Raw genomic sequence first — 19,051 nt, 5'->3', positions numbered from 1 at the left:
TGCCTTTTAATAACTGTGACAAAAATACTCTCCCCACTGGCAAGGTCAGTATTATTAATTGCTATTCCTATTATTAACCTTTGGGCTTGTGTATCCTCCATGGATTAATGATTATTCAATAACTGAGCTACAAGGTTAACTTACTAATAGCAATTAATATAAGGACATACTGCTGGCTAACTAGGAAAAGCAATGACATATCAACTTCTTGGCCTTGCTCTTGTTTCATGCAAAGGTGCCAATGGGAATTCTACCTGTCAGTTCCCAGAGCTGACAGAGAAAATCTGCCGCAAAGTTGAGACAAATAAAAAACGGAGACTGGGCTGACATCCGGGGTCCCCTCTCTCATCGGTCTCCTAGAGAATAAGACACAGCCCCAGCTTTCAGGGAAACCTGCGCTCGCTCATTGCCAGGGTCATTCTCCGGGAACTCCACTTTCAAATCCTGCATCAGCGAAGAGGGGAAAGAAGGTCTTAAAAACAAAACAAAAATTTAAAAAAAGGAGACAAAAGTACTTCCCCTAGGAGAAGTTTCACGAATAAAGGCAATTCTCGAACAGCGTTATGGAGGAGCACGTGGTGCCAGGTGAAACAGCAGGCAGAAGCCCCAGAGTGATGCGCGGTGGGACACGGCCCCGCTCCCGGCCCGACGGGGCACGGAGATGCCGGCGGGCAGAGGCCTCCGGGGGCCGCCTGCCCGCAGCCGGGCATCCCCAGCCCGCGGAGGCCGCCAGCGCGGTATCGGAGCCTCTCTCCCTCAGTCACCTCAAATCGCGGGCGGCCGTGGGGCGCTGCCTGCCCGAAAGGGGCTGCCGCCGGGGCTCTGAGAGTAGCGGCGGGGGGCGGCCAGAGGGCGCGGGGACAGCTGTGGAAATAAAGGACAGAGGAAAGGATGGAGAGGGGGGCGGGGGCGCGGTGCCCGGGGAAGGCAATGCGGGGACGGTGGAAGGTTTCGACCCGAGTTGCGAGGGGAAGGGGGGCACGGCAGGCACGGACACACGCACACCACCATCCCCCGGCACTTCCACCAAGTCAGCCCCACCGCCCCGCGGGGCCGGGAGCCGCCGGAGGGAAGGAGCCGCCGCGCACACAACACAGACACACGCCACCGCTGCGCTCCAGCCGCCGCTCGGTTCTCCCCCCTCCCACCGCCGCCGCGCAGGCAGGAGGCAGCGGGCGCGGAGCCGAGCGGGCGGCGCAGGGCTCCGAGTCCTTCGGCCCCAGTCGGACCGGCCTCCAGCGGCCGCGCTGCCCCGACGGCACCGCCGCCCCCTCCCCGGGGGCAGCGCGCACCTCCCCGCCCGGAGGGGCCGTGCGAGGCAGCGGGCGGGGGGAGCGCGGGCACACACACTCACACACACATACACACACACACACACATACACACGCACACGCAGGCACACGCGCACAGACACACAGGCAGAGGCAGGGCTGCCCCACGCCGGTACCTTGCTGCCCTGGTGTTTTCCGTCCGGGCTCCTCCTTGCTGAGGCAGCTCGGGAGCGGAGCCGAGCGGGCGGGTGCGTGTGCGTGTGTGTGTGTGCGTGCGTGCATGCGTGTGCCTGTGTGTGTATGTGTGTGTGTGTGTGTGTGTGTGTGTGCGAGAGCGACCGAGCGAGAGAGACTCTCCCCCCTCCCCCTCCTCCTCCTCGCTCTCCTTCCTTTAAACGCCCACTCCTGATGGGTGAAAAGACAACTTGAACTTCAGTGCAATTAACTTCGCCGGCGCCTCGGAAGCCGGAGGTGTCGCCGGCCTCGCCCGCCGCGCTCCCATGAGTGAGTCGGTCCCGCTCCTTCGGCGTCTCTCCTCGGGGACGTGGGGGACGGGGGGGAACAGAGCCGTGCCGGGGGCACCCGCCGCGGCGATTTACCGAGGCCGGCCGTGCCGTGCCGGCCCGGGAGGGCGGGCGGGAGGGAGGCGCGGGGCGGGTGGCCGCGCTCGGCGCTGCCGCTGCCGGAGCCTCCCGGCCGGCACGGGCTCACACCTGCCGCCGCGCCGCTGCCGGTCGCCGGCCCCGCTCCGCTCCGCTCCCTTTGCCCGCTGCCGCCTCACCCGCCGCCGGCACGGTGGGGAGCGGGGGGAGGTGCGGGTGGGGGCAGAGGGGAAAAAGACCCAGAAGTTTGGCAAAGTTCTTCGGCAGCCCCGCGCGCCTCCCGGCAGCGGCGGGCGCGGGGCGGCGGCGCCCCCGACGGCGCGGGCGAAGCGGCGGGGCCGGGGGTCGGGGGGGGGGGTCGCGGGGTGGCGCCTCCGCGGGGCGCGGGGGCTGCGCGGGCGGCGAGCGGCGGCGGCTGGCCCAGCCGGGGGCGCGCCCGTGGCGGCGGGGGGCACGTCCCCCCCGCCCGCCCGCGGCACGACCCGGCGCTGCCGCTGTCAGGGGGGAGCGGTGCCAGGAGCTCGTCTGTGTGCTCCGGGATTTTATTTTTTTGATTTTTCCGCTCCGTCTCCGAATCCGCCACCCGAGGTTTTGCTAAATCCTCGCCCCTTTGTCGCCGTCGCCGCCGGCTGCCGGGGGGAGCGCTCCTGGCAGGCACCTGCCCGACCCGGAGTTTCCCTCTGCCGGTCTCCAGCTTTTTCTGACTGCGGGAGAAACTTCGCTACAATCTAAGTTTTCTGAAACACTTTGCACTCCTGAGCTGAAATGAGTTTCAACTGAGGAAAGCTCTCCGCTGGTTTTAGTCCGTGCAAATAAGCGCAGCGCTTCTGCGAAAATAATTCACAAATTCAGATGCAGAGACTTCCAGGGCGTGTGATCTGGAGGTGCCCTTTCATTCTGGTCCGTGCTGCTTGGGTGGGAGTTAGCAGCGGCCCCTTATTTCTACTTTATATTATTTTGGTACGGTGCATTCATATATTTGTCTGCTGTAGTCTGCTGGCAAACATTAGCATTCAAGCTTACATTTTTGACAAATGTGCAGACAGGAATAGCATGAATAGGCATCTTAAATATTAACAACCTAAGCATCTGTTGTGAAACAAATTTAATATATTTACTCTGTTTTTCTCACATTGTTAGGAAAGGTTACAATAAGTGTAAAATTTCAGCTGTAGTTAGCACAAGGAATGCTTGGATATTTCACTATCTCTTCAAGCATTTAACACAATCACCAGATAGAAATGTGTCAAATCAGGCGCACTATTCAAAAACAACTTGAAACTGTAAGCGTAGAGTGTGTAGACATGAATATAGCATGTTCTCTGCAATTTCTATCTTCTAATTACTCTTCAGCACTATCTGTAGAATTTGAGAATGCTCTTTCCAGTCCCGTACTCATATATGCTCTTTAGTATGTTTATACATACACACAATCAATTTCTAATTCACTTTCTATTTGAGATTGTTATTAGTATTACCTTGCTTTTCAACTCGAAGCAATGGTTATGCAAGGAAATGTGAAATAACATAGAGTAGGTAAAAAAATGAGCAGGCAGAAAATGCAACGTGTTCACATATAAGCATGCGTCGGAACAGATAGTGCACACACATAATAAGGCAACAGAACAGAAATTAAAATCCTTGGCTAGTATGCTATATATGCCCACTCTTCAGTACAGCTAGTGGAAAAGAAACAACTGACTCCAAGGAATTCCTCTGTCCCTGTAATAAAACTGTTCAGAGTAGAACAAGAGCACAGAAGAGCGAAGCCTCCAAAAAGGCTGTAGAGTTATTTCAGGAATCAATGCATTCCTTCCCTTTTTCCCACAAGTTCAAGTATGTAATAAATAAGTCCTTTGTATGCAAAATAGTTTGCTGGAACAAAAAATATTTAAACGAAATGCTTTTTGTGCATGCATTTTGAAAAACTGGCCATTTCCTTTTTTATATTCTTTGTTCTCGATACTTTAAATAGCAAAGTAACTCTCGCAGTTTCCCCTCTCATGCTATTTTAGCGGCTCGTGTGAATCCTACCCTGCTGCTGTGCTCCCGAGAAAGCACTGTGAAGCAGAGTCGATCTGCAACTCACTGATGGGACACAGTGCTTGGGCAGTATCAGAAGCAGAGAGAGGCTGCCACGCCAGCCCCAGGTTGCACACGAGCAGGGCACCTCTTTGGTTTGCAGCGTAGGCCCAGCAGGTCAGCGGATGAGCACCTGCCCTCTGTGGATGCGCTTCCCAGCCCTGCCTGCAGCCCTGCCAGCATCCCACAGCACCAACCACCACGTTCAGCCCTGCTGGGGACGTGGGCACATCCACTCCTGCAGCACTAAAACCTCTTTAGTGAGGTTTCTCCCACGTTATAGGTTTGGGATAGAGAGGGGTTTGCATGTGTGCGACTGCCCTTTAGAAGATAATCAGTCTGGTGAAGTCTGATGTTCTTCTTAAAAAAACAAAAAAAAAACAAACAAAAAAAAAACAAGCCAACAAAAAACCCCACTAAATCTTTTAAATGTATCAACAACTTGATCTTTCAATGTATTGTCACCTTTTTAATGTCACCTATTTTTTTTAATCTAAGTATTGTCAGAGTTATTTGAAGTAATTCCTTAGGTTTCCAGCTGTATTTGAAAAAAAATTAAGGAGATTACTTTATTAATAAAATAGTTTGTAATATATATAAAAATACATTAAAGTAGATTTCTGAATTAAAACTGGAGGAAATACGACTTCTGAAATGTTTCAGTCATATTTCTAGGAACTATGGTATTTTAACTTAGACTCTAGTGAAGCATTTTATTGCCTTCTTGTATATAACTGCCATTGCTCTCTCTAGATATATTTAATATATATCCAGTGAAGCCACAAACTTTCCTTCTACAACAGTTTAAACACATCTGGAACATTTTACTTTCTTATAATTTATGTTAATAGATGTAGAGTGTATATACAATCTTCTCAGACATCATTGCTTTTTCCAAAGGGGAATTTTTTTACTTTCAGTCAGGGAATATATTTATAAGAACAAAATAACTCAAAGTATAGGCAATTCTATATATCATTTTATTTTCTGTTATATTAGGTTGATTATATAAAGCTTTCATTTAGAGCGATGGGATGATGAAATTACAGAGGAGTGATTGGCTTTTGTTTTTTCAAATGGTTCAAGTTGAGGGCTGCAAAAATGAATGTTTTTGGTGAAGTTCTTTGAGTGCATAAGATTTTTCATAGAATTCTGACAAATTAATTTAATAGAAAAGCCACAAGTCTCTTAGCCAGGTAAAATGGAAGTTCTGTTTTTGCCGTTATAGGCATCAGGCTTCAGTAATCTGCTCCTCTTGTGGAATGAACACTTTCTACTTAAAGCTATCATGCACCTACTGTTTATTTACGCTGCATTAAACTGACAGCACGGCAATCAGAGGAAAAAATATGACTTACTTTCCTGAAGTAAACACCAGTTTATAGGTTAGTGCCTGTATTTATACTCCTGTCGCCACTAAATAATGGCTGTCTCCATTTTAATATCTACCTGTGGTGTTACCCAGGGCAGCTGGCTCTTCCTTGTTTAAAACAAGGGAAAAAGAGAGGGGGTGGGGGTGGGAGGTGGGGGGAGGAAGAGAAGAAAGTTTTGTTATAATTCCACTCTAAGAGGAACTTAATAGAACAGTGATTCGGTGTTCCTTTCTGTGGCAAGCCGAAGCCAGTTTTAAAGACATAGTATTCAGTTTTACTTGGTGTAATTGAATTGCATCTCAAACAGGGAAAACAGAATTCCTTAACAGTATTTGTCTATCCAAGACACTGAAATTGTATATTCAGGCAATGGCAGATTAAGGGCAGAAGCATTTTATTAATAACTGAAAGCACATATGTGTGTGTGATGAAAAATGTTCTGCAAATCTGTCACTATGCAATCAAGTGCATTTTTTAAACTTTAGTTGTCACAAAGTTGCTACTGATTCTAAAAAAAAAAAAAAAAGAAGAAAAAAAGAGAAAGAAGTAAAACAGTTTGACGGTTAAAGAGTAACTTACAGTTCTTACTGCCTGTTGTACGGAAATTTTGCAACTTGATAAAGTCAGTGTCAGAAAGCCCTGTTGATGTTACTTTTAATCTTGGAGTAATGAGTCCAAGTAGCCAGTGTCTGAAGTGAAGATAACTGCAGTCAGAATAACCCACAGTTTGCAAAAAGCTTCTCTAAATTCTCTGTTGAAGGATTCCATTAATAACTTTTACCTGAGAGGTTCATTTCTTCCTCAGATTCTGAAAGTATCTTAACAACACTAAGTTGGCTTGTTGGTCAGTTCCCTTGGCTGTGGTGTCATCAACTCTCATCAGCCCTGACCACAACTTATAACTGTTACTTCCAAGAAGATATACTATGATGTTCCTTTCAAAAATGCTGGTGGTTTCCAACATTTGCCATTCTGTGGCATCGAAGTTCACCACGGTTATCACCAACATTTCATAACATAATGGGTATCCATTCTGTTGCTTTGCAAATGTCAGCTTTCTAATGGTTTATGCACAGCATTGCTCTCAGTAGGTTTAAGTCTCAGTACAGATTAATTTTAAGGAGACTTGCCAGCACTGATCTTGTACACTGATCTTGTTCTGATCTGGTCCTTGTGCCCTCTACCAGTTGTAATCTACTCTTAATCTGTTTTATGTGGCGCAGTGTACTAGGAATGGCATAGTAATAGTAGAGTACAGTAGTAGAGTGTAGTAACATACCTCAGGCACCATCTGAATTCTGAATATTTCCTTTTAAACTTGCTGAACCTGACTTTGCTCCCATGCACACTGGTGTGTCACTGCAGAGCTTACTTTTCACTGTTCCTGTAGAGGATCAGCATTAGGTGTTCAGACTGGCTGAGGGATGCACTGAAACTTAGTATTTGTGCCAAGGTCCACCTTCAGCTATTTAGTTAGAACACCCAGGCACAGCAATCTCTTTGGAGATTGATTCCCCTGGGAAACAGTGTGCATTTGTGTTTGCTGGGATTGGGACTGTAAGGCTTGCTTTCACCGGAGTGTAGGCTAGCTGCTGTCCCTGAGCTGCTGTAAAGCATTGCTGGTGACACCTCTGCACAGCTGTAGGTTCACAAGAGTTAGCTCTCACTACCTTGAGCTTTGCTGTTGTGAACTGCAAGCTAAAGAGGCAGAGGAGCCTGCTGGCCTGCAGATGCGCCTCGGTCACCCCAGCTGCACCTGAGTGCAGAACATCAGGATGGGCCATGTCTGTCAGCTGCATTGGCCTTACATAACTTCCAGTGACTATCTGCTCTATCTCTTTCCCGTGGCGCATTATGACATGATATGACCTGAGGAGATGAGGGAGGTGCTTTAAACCTCAAGTGCATCCCGTCTTCCCAGGATCCTGCTCTGACAGGATTTATTTGGCCAGCAGCAATCATTTGTGGGTCGTTACACTTGCTGCTCACTAGAGGAATTGGTGATGCACTCAGACCACCTATGCTTGGAGGACTGTCTTGTAATCTTTTCTGGCGTCTGGACTCCTGGTTCTGGTTTCAGGCCTGAAAAAAAAGTGTAATTTTGAGTTAACAACTGTCCATGCCATGTTTGCCATCCTCGATGCTGTAACCCTGATTTTGAAAATGCCCAGCACATAACTTCATATGAAGGAAGAAGAAGCTGCAGCATACTATCCTTTTATAAATCTGGCCTTAATATGCTCCTGGTTTATTTACCCAGCTATAAAATTAGTAATATACGTATTTCATAGAACACTGAAGGATTAAGTAATTCTTTATATTTGTAAATCAGTCCTAAAGTGGAAAACGCTTTCAGCAGAAGTGCCGAGAATTGCTGCTCTGAACTCAAACCCACATGCAAAGGTATGAGAAAGGTATATCCTATTCAGTAAATGCACTCAGAATGTATGTCTGGTCATTATAGCCAGACAATTACAAGCATTTTCAATGAAAAGGAGTAAAATTCTAAATATCATACACACCCTATATTCCTGCTTGTATTACATTAAATAAAAGGCAGAAAAGAGAGGAGGGGAAAGAGAGTGGGAGAGTGCAAGTGTGCATGCAGGCTCTCAGAAGGACCAAAGGCAAGAAATGAAGTGGAGAGGAATTCCAGACTGAGTTCTAAAATGTTTATAATCAAAGATTAAATTAATATGTTTGTGGAGAGCAGTGTTAGAAAGATTTTAAATCATTAGTGCTTTTCATCATAGGTGGGCTTCCTTGATAAATGTAAGAAGTCTCAAGAATAATTAAAGGCATCTTAAAACTTAAAAATGACAGTTTTAGCTTCTAAGGATTAATTGTAATGTAATAATACTGTATGCATTTTAGTGTTACTTCTGCACTAGACATTTAATTACAGTCTTTGTGAGACATGTTATCTGTATAGTAACCAGTGCATAAAAAAGAATGATATTTACTTTTACATACAAGCTCTTGCTTGCCAGCTTTCTTTTTAAGATTATAGATTAAGATCTCCAATCCAGAATGTTCATGACTTCAATGAAAACAACTTAATTTGACACAATTTTGGGGAGGAATGGAGCATTTATTGTAATAGTACTGCTTCTCTAGTCACACTTTTTGCAGTAATGCTTAAACTGTGGTTTAGCAGTGGGGGTTTTTTTCTGTGCAAAGGCCCAAAGTTAGTGTTTCTTTGCTTGTTCAAAGGTAGATTTTAGAATATCAAACGAAAAAGCATGTTTAATTTTTATATTGAGAAGTAGGATGAAAAGAATATCTAAGCACAGTGTGGTAGGTTTTTCTCAGGTGCAGTTTGGAATTTGCTTTTGCTACGTCAGATATTGACTATTGTCTGAAACATACACTGGATAATATAAATTTATGAGGTTCATAGCGTGGTCCACCCATTGCTGTGGAAAAGTGAGTACATTTGCAAAAAGGCGCATAAATTTGGGTTTTCTTTTGATATGATTCCAGATTCCCCTAACTGTGAAAAGTGCTTCTCGACATAGTGAACTCACAGTTCCTAGGTTCCGCACTGCCATCATTGCAGGATGAGCCACAAGGGAAACCACATCCAACTGTTTTAAAGCAGAGCTTTTCAGTCAATAATATGTATCATACATCTTCTTTTAGGTCTTGTTCCTCATTTCTTATCTCGCAGTCCTGTGCAGGAACGGTATGATACAGGGTTTGGGCCCCTAGTTGCAGTATGCTTTGTAAGAAAGTCTCACAGTAAAGTCAGTCGGTCAAAATCAATCTCTGTCCCATTGACTGTGTTTTATTGACTCTCTTTTTCTTTTTTTCTTCACTTTTCTTCACTCACTGAATACCATCATAATCTTTGCCATTCCTGATGAATTTCGTTATAATCTTTTCAAGACAATTTTATAGCATATTTGCATTTGAAACTTGTGATTCCACTACTTTGGGCTGCAAGCCCTACACCTCTGCACTGCCACTTAAAATGACGATTAGGATACTCATAGGTGTAGTTATTGTTTTCTAAGCATTCCAGAAGAATTTTATGGATACTATGCAAGAGAATTGAACCAGTAGAATTTCTTTGTATGTTTGGCAGGATGACAGATATGCCGTAAGAAGCATTATACTGTCTGATAAATTGCATTACCAAGCACTATTTCATATAGGTTCTGTCTCTTTAAAAATGCAGTCTCCTCTATTTGCCCTATTAATTGTTGATATGTTGCCATCCACGAGACAAAAATTAGAGCTGTAATTAAATAATCATGTGATGCTCCTTAGTGCCAGTGAGAGCAAACTCATTTTTCCAGGCCCTGATGGTCACTGATTATTGTATTACTACTGGCTTGCTTTATTTTTTTTTAATGGCTCTATATTGCTGGGTTACCTAACCACTGCCCTTCTTTTCAAAATTAAAGGAATTGAAGAACATTAAGTCACTTAATTGGCCAGTAGTCTATGGGGATACAAAGTAGTCATACCTTCTCTGCTTTTTGGTCACTCAATTGGTTCTACTGGGAGAACTACATCAGTGGTGTGGTTGCGTGCCATTTAATTTACACTGGTGTTTTGGCTGGGATGGATGCATATAGGGAATGCCAGGAGAATTACAAAAGGAGCAGGGTATTAAAATTCAGAAATGATTAAAATTGAAATAAAAGGATGCTGCTGCTTTGCCAGTACTCTGGCAGTCATAATGACACATAGAGATTAGTTTCCACCTTCATCTTTTCCTTCTTTCTCATTTCCTCTTGTTTATTGTTGACACATTTTCCTTATGTCTCTGCTTCTCAACGCTTTTTTTCACTGTTACATATTCCTCCTTTTTCTCTTTCCTTAAGCATGGAGAAGCTTACTTAACCTTATTATAACAATAACAGAATAGGTTATTAATATTTAATATGCACATGATTAAAATTTCTCTCTTAAACATAGGTCAGCTCTATTATTAACTGACATGTTATTTTTCATTAAAAAATTTTTATTCTGCCCTTACGGTTTCTCAAACACCCTTTACTTTGGTGGTGATTTAACACATAATGTTTAGAAAACTGTGTTAGGCTAGTGAAAAAAAAGAACTTACCAGTCATGGATAATCAATTATGCATGAATTCAGATATAACAGATGGAAACTGGTGAGTTAAAGTTTCTCTTTAGCTTCGTGATTTTTTTGTTTTGTTTTTGTGACACCTGTCTCTTATGTATAGATAAACATCTAACATAGCATACTGCTTTTCATGCATCTTTGTGTTTTTTGCTTTTTGGGTTTGGGGTTTTTTGTTTCTTTTTGGTTTTGTTGGTGTGGCATAAACTTATTTTCCCCTGTTTATAACTTACTATTTTTAATTTGTTTGTCTGTGAGCATTTCTATACTGCTGGCCTTTTCTAGGGCTGAAGTGCCCCGTGATGAAGCAAGCATTTAATCTTCTAATAAACTACACAATGTAATTTGACCTTAAAATTGTGTCAGCACGATATTTTAAATTATAGGAGTTCATTTTTGCCTTCAGCTGCTCATGGACTACAGTGTTATGACATTAAAGCAAGAGGGTAGACTGCGGCCGGGCATATGCATTCATATATGCATATATGCACATTCTTGTGATTGTGATACTTGTTACAGGCGTTCCCTGCAAAGGCATTAATTAAATTTCTTTCAGTCATTTGACGATGAAGTAGCTTGCTTTACTGCTTTTTATTAAAAAGTTCAGTATGTGCACAATACTTCTTTTGGTCATGGAAAGATTTTTACAGAACTAAATCAAGCAAAAAAGACAATAGCTCTTTGTGATATACCCACAGCAATGATCACTTGGTATAAAGTAAATGAAGATCTAAATATATTTTCATTTTCTTTTTCTTTTTATACAAAAGTATCTAAAAGAGTTTTAAGCACGGGCTTTGATGTTTTCTAAGGTGGGTTTCTGTGTACTTCATTCATGGCAGCGTATTCAGTGATTCTTGTATTTCAAGGTGTCCCGTGTTTGAAAAATACAGGCGTAAGTTGATTTGGCCATTATTTTTCTATGACTACAATAATCTTCATTTGTATGACTACAAATAATTTCTTCACCTCCCCCCCCCCTTTGGAAGGGGCACACTTGCAGATGTGGTGCAGAGAGGTTTTCCATCTATATACCTATAAAGGAAAAATGAGTTGAGAGAATGCACTGCATCTTTCATGAGCAGATTATTCCAAAACTTCTCATGAGCATTTTACCAACATTTCTGAAGGAAAAATCTAATGCAGGAAGAAGTTTATAGTGCAACCTGCCAGAAGCAAATTACAAAGAAGAGATCTTTCCCCTCAAATTTTTGTATTTAGTGCAAGAACTAACTTTTACATACCTGTTAAGGCTTCCTTCAAGTGCTTTCATGAGTATAAATTACTATCATAAATATTAACCTAATTTTGAATTAAATTCACTATATTCTAGTGAATTTCCAACTACTGCTCTCCATCTCAGTTTGTTTCCCTTGTAGTCACTTAGCAGGAAATCTAGAAACATAGTTGCTTTAAGCAAATAAATACATCAAATACTTGAATACAATGTTTTTTTAATTTCTCTCTTTTATTTCTTTTTTCTGAAATCAGAACAAGTATTTTTAACATTATTGGGTGAACGGGGTAACATTTTGAAGTTATTTGGGTTTGCTTCATGTTGTTTGTATTTAACTAAGCATATTCTGACACATGTATAAATTACATTTATCTTAGTGATACTGCAACGCCTAAACCTTTTCTAGGTTAACTTTTTTAGTTAGCACGTGGTAATATTGACAGGTATCTTTTTCCTTAAAAGAGCTGTCACTATTAACAGCTAATTGCTCCTGAAAAGAACTGAAAAACTCATTCATTTCATCTTTGTTACAGTGGAATCATCTGAGTCTGAGTTTGGAAAGAGCCCTAGAAGAAAATGCTAATTTGGCCAAAACCACCAACTTTCAATTTGTTTTACACCAAAACCCACATATTTTGCATGTATTTTATGTACAATGAATATTGACTCCTGTCAAGTTGGGCCATAATTAGATGCACAGTTTTGCTTAAAAGGTTTTGAACCTTAGAAAAAGTGTAGCAGAACCTGTGCAGAGTTCTGAGCTAATAATGAAACTGGAAACAGGACATTTCATGTGGTTTTGTGTTTCATAATGAAAGTTTGACATAGTTCAATTCATCAATCAGTTCTAACCATTTGCTTCAATTTAAAACTCTTCCATATTTTCAATTTGTGTCAGTAGATTTTTATTTGTACTATCAGGTCTATGACAGAGATGATTCTCCTGTTGATGAAGAAGTCTTATGTAAGAATTCACTGCGGTTTGAGCTCAACATCAGGAACATCTAAGCGCTAGATAATAACACTTGAATAATCCTCTGTAGCGCTAAGTGCAATGGTTCAGATGTTTACTACCGTAATGCACAGCTTTACTTGGGCTGTGTGAAACTCATCCTTACCCAGAATTGTTGGATCAAATTTCTGTATTTGTAAAAGCACATGAACTATGGGATAGAAGCACAGTGGTTGGAAGTGAGGGAAAATTAGTCACAAAGTGGAAAAGAACACAGAACCAGTCAAAAAATTGCAAACAACATTGAAAAACACTTTGGAGATAAGTTGGTGTAACTTTCCTTTTAACAAGTAAAAATAACAGGAACTATGGCTTTCTATGTCCAGGGCTCATGATTTACATACTGTTAAATTAATAGAGCTTCTATTCAGACACATCCCTAAAATAACCACTTATCAACTGACCCTTTTACGTAACAATTATATGCTCATCTCATGCCTAGGAGTTATCTAGTACTGTGATGACAAGGGCTTTAACAGGAACCACTCTTTTTTCATCTCTCAGTGTCCCACATTAAGCATCTTCACATGAAAGACCTAAAAATTATACCTCTGGAGAGAAAGATGTGAAATTAATGACCTGCTGAACATATATTTATGACATGGGAAACTTGGCTGATCCTAAGATGCCAACTTTCCTTCTTTCTTCCGGCTGCCTAATTGCATAAAATATTATTATATAAAGCTGTACTACATTTTTTTTATTTGCTCTTTTTTTGTGGAAGTAGTTGGCTGTAGTTGCCACATAGAAATTACGAGCATGACTCATCAAGGTCCTAGTCTAGTGTAAAGGATAGAAGAGAATATGGTCTTCAAAATGCTTTTTTTAAAGTTGAAGCTTTTTATTTGAAGTGGTTCTGAAGTCCACGGTCATAAAACATACTGGCTCATATTAAATAACATACAGGTAGTGTTTGTGGGAGTTGATGTCCTACTATAGATAGCAAAAAGTGAACTCAAGTTTGTCAACGTAGCAGGCAAGAGATTGTGCAACTACGCAGTAAGATTTATGTGATTAATCATTAATATTGATTGCTGTGATCTTTTATGGGAAAGTGGGCACTTCTCTATTACAATTTTAAGCAGCTAAAAATTCTCATGGCAACCGGGGTGAAAGACTCACTATTCTCATGAGCACTCTAATTCACACTTCCCTATATCATGCCAAACAGATTTGTTGGATTTTACTCCATAATTTTCTTACAGTATTTTGCCTCTCCATGACTCATCAAGGGGTAAACTGAAATAACTGTTGGGGCCACATCTGCAGAAGTATGTATTTACTTCAGTTCTTCACAAGCATCTTTGTCAAAATAGACATAGAGCTATGAAATGACTTGCACAAAATGGTGCAGTAGTTTGACTAAAAGTAACTTATTTTATCCAAAATCACATTTTGCATATTCTTATTCAACTCCATTTAAAAAAAAAGATTCCGTGATTGAAGTACATTGCAGATAATATTTGCAGGAGTAAACGAGCCTCGTCACAGAGGCAATCAATAGGGAGATGTCTGTTTGTATATAATTTTACATATCTGCAAGCTAGCTGAGACATCCAGCTAAAAAATGCTGCACCATGGGACACTGTGTAGATATCTGATACTTCCCAGGGGCCTTGGGGTCTGTAAACTAATGAATGCACTACATGTAGCCATATATGTAGGTTTTTCACCTCTGACGAATATGGTAAGGATAATTTACTTTACTTAATAACCAATTAAGTGCAGTTCAATACAGCTGACTATCGTAAGTTAAATATTCATTTTACGTAACTGTTTCAGGACATGGTGTGTGAGAGAACACAAACGAGCAGAAATTGCTCATGCAAAATGTGAGAGGGGACGACAGCTTGTGTGCGATGCCTTTCAGTGCTATGAATTTCATTTCATAGCACTTTTGCTTTTTGACAGGCATCCTATCCAGGCTGGGGCAGGTTGCAGTCAAAAAAATCTAGGTTGGTGTGTAACTTTTGAGTTCAGCGTGGGGGATGTCTCAGAATGCTGTGATTCACATTGGTGTGCATTGGATTCTTGGGTCGTATGTAAATTGAGATTGCTGCAGTCAGGTTGGTTGAAGCATTTGAGCAGTGTCAGGCAACTATTGTTCAGGGCAAAGCAAAGAGGCAGTCAGTCTGAGGAGACTGAAAAACAACTTCAGTCCAAGGCGCAAAACTTGTAGGGCTGTGGGACTGTGTTGGCACCATAGCAGTGACATGCTGAGGTTTGCACAGGTAGACGTGGGAAAGGACTGGGGGTGCATCCTTCCCCTTCACCCACACTTCTGTCTAACCCACGTGGCAAGCAGGCACAAGCCCTCGGGGCGTCACCCACCTTCCGGCCACAGATGTTTATCTTCAGAAAGCCATGGAATGGTACTGCCATTGCCTTGCTGTCCAGCAGCAGCCATTACCCACAGATGTGCACCCATCGCACCTCGCAGTGAGGGAAATGACATTCAACTCCCCACTGAAGAGAATTTCCCAGCAGTCCTAATGCAGCTGCACAGCTCTGCATCACCTCCAGCACAGGATGAGCTTACGGGTTGCCCAAAGGGCTGCAGCATTGTCAGAAGTACATATGTGTAAAAGCCAATCAGCCTGATCTCCCCAAAGAAATCTGATAAAAGAGAATACACAGCCATGCTGGGTTTGCTCTGCTGCCAGGTCATTTCTGTTTGCATTGCACAAGAGCCAAGCTTCAAGATTTGGGCCCATATTTCCTAATTTATTTTGAACAAGAAATTACTGGAATAGAGACCTTAGGAGGCACTGAGGCAGCATGCCACACTGGAGAATTTGTTTTGCTTTGCAGCTACTGAGACTGCTGCTCGAGAGTTAATTCACCATGGGGTGGAAAATATGCAGCCAAACTTTTTAAATATTTGTCTTATTTCAACATAAGCTAGGGCAAGATGCATTTATATATAATAAAAACAGTGCAACAACTTTATTAAGGATTAATCACCTTTATTAAGCATATATTTGCCTGCTGTATGTTGACTAGAAGCTATGAAAAATGTGATGTTACTGTTGCCGCATGTTTAAATGATTGCCTGCATATGTATCCATGACAATATCTATTCATCTTCTGCTCTTTATATATGTTTTTATTATAAATATCTTTATTCTAGCTGAACATTTTAATATCAAAGTTGACACAGTGAAGTGCAAATTGGAATAGGTCAAATGAAAATCAGATATCTGTATCTTGAATTATTTCCAAGTAGTTCGGTATTGATAAGAGATATCTGATTGTTGTCTATCTGTCAAGACATAGCAGCCTTCAGTAATTCGTGCTTTCTAGTCAAAGCAAGGGTTCCATGCTCAGCTTTCCAAGTCTGTAGTAAATACTTTACCAGGCATAAGTGCTGTATGGGAATTAGATTAATCCATGTGGTAGGGAGTTTATAAGGTTTAGTGCATATATGTAATTTCAAGAAGAGAGTTCTTTTCCATAATCATTTATCTCAAGCATAGGAAGCATATGCATGATTATATAATTAACAGAATATTTGTTTGTCAGAGTTTGGTTAGTGTGCGTAATAATATCATTATTAGGCCTTCTGTGCTCCTGTATTATCAGATTGTTATCTCCCTGCTCCTTTAATTCACCATCTCTGCTTTTTAGATTAATCGCTTTGTTTTAATCCAAACATTTTGTTTTGGTTTATTTTTTTACCATGAACAGAATGCTTTGTGAACACCAAAGCAAAAATTATTTTAGGAGATTTGAATCTTTTGTTTTTATTTTTTTTTGTTACTGTCATATCTGGTGATCATTTCTGTAAGGTGGTATTTTAGTCCCAAATCTTGTTCCATATAATATTTGCTCTATTCTAATCAGCTCTGCATCTTTTAAATTATCTTCCATGTCCTTTTCTTCCATCATGCTGCAGGCAGCATACTGTGTGAAACTCTCACATCCTTTTTGATTTTCTTTAGTGGCCAGTCTTGCTTACTGCTGAAGTTTAAGCTTACATTATCAGGCTTTTCCAAAAAGGTTGAAAAAGTAATACATTGGTATTTTCCATTGTGCCCACAAAGTTTGAATTCAACTAGTCAACACAGTTAGTCGACACAGTTTTCCTCCAAGTATTCAAATGTATTGAGGGATTATTTTTTTTTTTTTTAAGAGGGACTGATTGATACTCTGTCCTGTTGGAAAAAGATTGGTTTCTAAACAAGCAACCCACTAGCCAGTTACCCCTTGAACATATGTTATGGAAGATGTCGTCGCCATTTTCCCTTGTTTTTCTTTGTGAAACATGTTTCTTTGGTTTTGCGTTTTGGTTTTTATTTTTCCTTTTCAGCAGTCTCAGTAATGATCTTAGTAACCCTTTTCAAGACACACAACACAGGTACAACTTTTCATGTTTCATACATATGCCACCTCCACTTGCTCTGCTTTGAATAATAGCATTATGTAACAGTGTATTCATTTTCCAGCCTTGCCTTTCTTTGCTTCTGAGATTATAATCTATTTTATGCACTGCAGAATATGATAAATATTTAATGCATTTCGCCCTATTACCATTTTCTTTTTCCTGCATGCCCTATATGCTGTTTGTGCTTATTTTAGTAAACATCAATGTGATTCTTTACCTTGTCTGGCTGTATTCCTCTTCTTTAATAATAACTCATATATGCCTAGTGCACAATTTTCTCTTTATAGATTTTGTGATTTGCCCTTTCTGTGTTCAGAGGCCATGCTATTTTGTGTATTACAGGACTAGCATTAGCCTTCTCACTCACCTACTTTTGCTGCTGCCTCATGTTTGTATTGTTTTTGTTGTTGTTTTGTTGTCGGTTGTTTTAAAGTTACTGCCCTAAACATTTTGGTTATATACCTGTCTATGCAGTAATTCATGTTTTCTTTGGTCGATGACGCAACTTTCCCTTTAGACATAGTCTACTCAAACACCGTGCATTTTATCAATAAAGAAGTTTAAATTTCTCTTATCTCGCAGCTTGTACAAACTTGTTGCTTTCAAGTTTGGCTAGTTGGGTTACTTTCTTCCAAGGGCATGATGGGAAAAAGCCACGTCTGTCTCGCAGTTACTTATTTTGTCAATACTTTACCACCTTTTAGCTTTCACCTTTCAGGGGTGGATTTCGGTCCCGCGCTGCGGACTCGACACAGGGGCAGTTTTGTGGCGTGGGCATGTGGCGTCTGGCCGTCCGAGCCCGGAGCGATGTATCGCTCTCACCCACGGTGTGTTGCAGCCTGCTCTGGCTGGCGGTGGACGATGCCCTCCGCGGAACGGGGCCGGTTTCACCCAGCCTCGGCCGCCTTTCTGAACCGTGGCCGGTGCTTTTCTTTCACCCCAGTCGGTATCGACGGCAAGGGGAGGGAAGCAGAAACTTCTTTCCCACACGTCGGCCGCCGGCTCCCCGGCGCGGCCCCCGCGGCGCGCCCCCACCTGCGGGGCCGCCGCCGCCGCCGTGCACCTGCCCGGCGCGGCCCGCGCAGGCTCCGCGCGGAGGGGCGGGGGCTGCGCCAGCGCGGCGCGCCCGGCAGCGCCGGCAGGATATTGTTCAGCCTTCACTCCCGCCCCTCTTCCTCCTCCTTCTCCTCCTGCTGCTGGTGCCGCTCCTGTGCCCCCGTACCCTTCGCCCCCCCTCCGCCGCAGGCCCCATCTGCCAGGGGGGCGCGCCGTGGCGCGGAGCGGGGCGGCGCGGAGCGGGCATTGTGCGCGGCGCAGGCAGGGCCGCCTCACCCGCACCCAGCGAGCTGCAAATTCGTGCGCGCCCGGAAGCCGCACGCCCTCTTCCCGCGGCCCCCCCGCTCACCTACCGCCGCCGGCGGCCGCCCCCCCCGGCCCGGCCCGGCGCGGCCCGGCGCCCCCTCCCCGCTCCTCGCTGCGGTCCCCCTCTGCCACCGCACTTCTGCCGACCCCCCTCCCCCTTTCCCGGCCTCCCCTCCCCCACGCCTCTCTCCTTCACCACCTCCTCCTCCTCCTCCTCCTCCTCTGCCACTTTCTCTCTCCCAGGACGCGTCGGATGATCCGGGGCCGCTGGGGAAGGGCTCCGGGCAGCAGCAGGGAGGCTGCGTCCTCCTCCCGTCTCTGGCTGTGAGGGGGAAGGAGAAAAAAAAAAAAAAAAAAAAAAAAAAAAAAAAAAAAAAAAAAAAAAGGCAAGCCGGTGGCCTCGGTGTTATTTTGTATTAAAATGAGGAGGAGGAAGAAGAAGCAGCGGCAGCAGCGGCAGCGAGCGGTAGCGGAGAGGAGGAGAGGAGGCTGTGAGCAGGGGACGGCGGCGGCAGCAGCAGGAGGAGGAGGAGTAGTGATGAGTCAACTAATAATTTAATGGGGACAGAAACAGAGAGGGAGAGAGAGGAGGGGGGGGAGAGCAGAGCAGAGCGAGGCAGCTCCGTCCGGGGA

The 19,051-nt window shown here is 43.4% G+C and overlaps 1 protein-coding gene across 1 annotated transcript in view; it reads left to right on the top strand.

Annotated features, from left to right (window-relative positions):
- The first annotated feature begins 1,434 nt into the window (after window positions 1-1,434).
- The window catches only part of SATB1 (SATB homeobox 1), a 92,451-nt gene continuing 74,834 nt past the window's right edge, over window positions 1,435-19,051 (top strand). The window contains exon 1 of the mRNA XM_066319672.1: window positions 1,435-1,775. The gene's annotated coding sequence lies outside the window, so the exon portion shown is untranslated. The remainder of the gene's footprint in view (window positions 1,776-19,051) is intronic.

The sequence above is a fragment of the Sylvia atricapilla genome, chromosome 1 (genome assembly GCF_009819655.1).
Source record: "Sylvia atricapilla isolate bSylAtr1 chromosome 1, bSylAtr1.pri, whole genome shotgun sequence".
In the NCBI taxonomy this organism is placed as follows: Eukaryota; Metazoa; Chordata; class Aves; order Passeriformes; family Sylviidae; genus Sylvia; species Sylvia atricapilla.
This window is presented reverse-complemented; position numbering and strand designations above follow the sequence as displayed.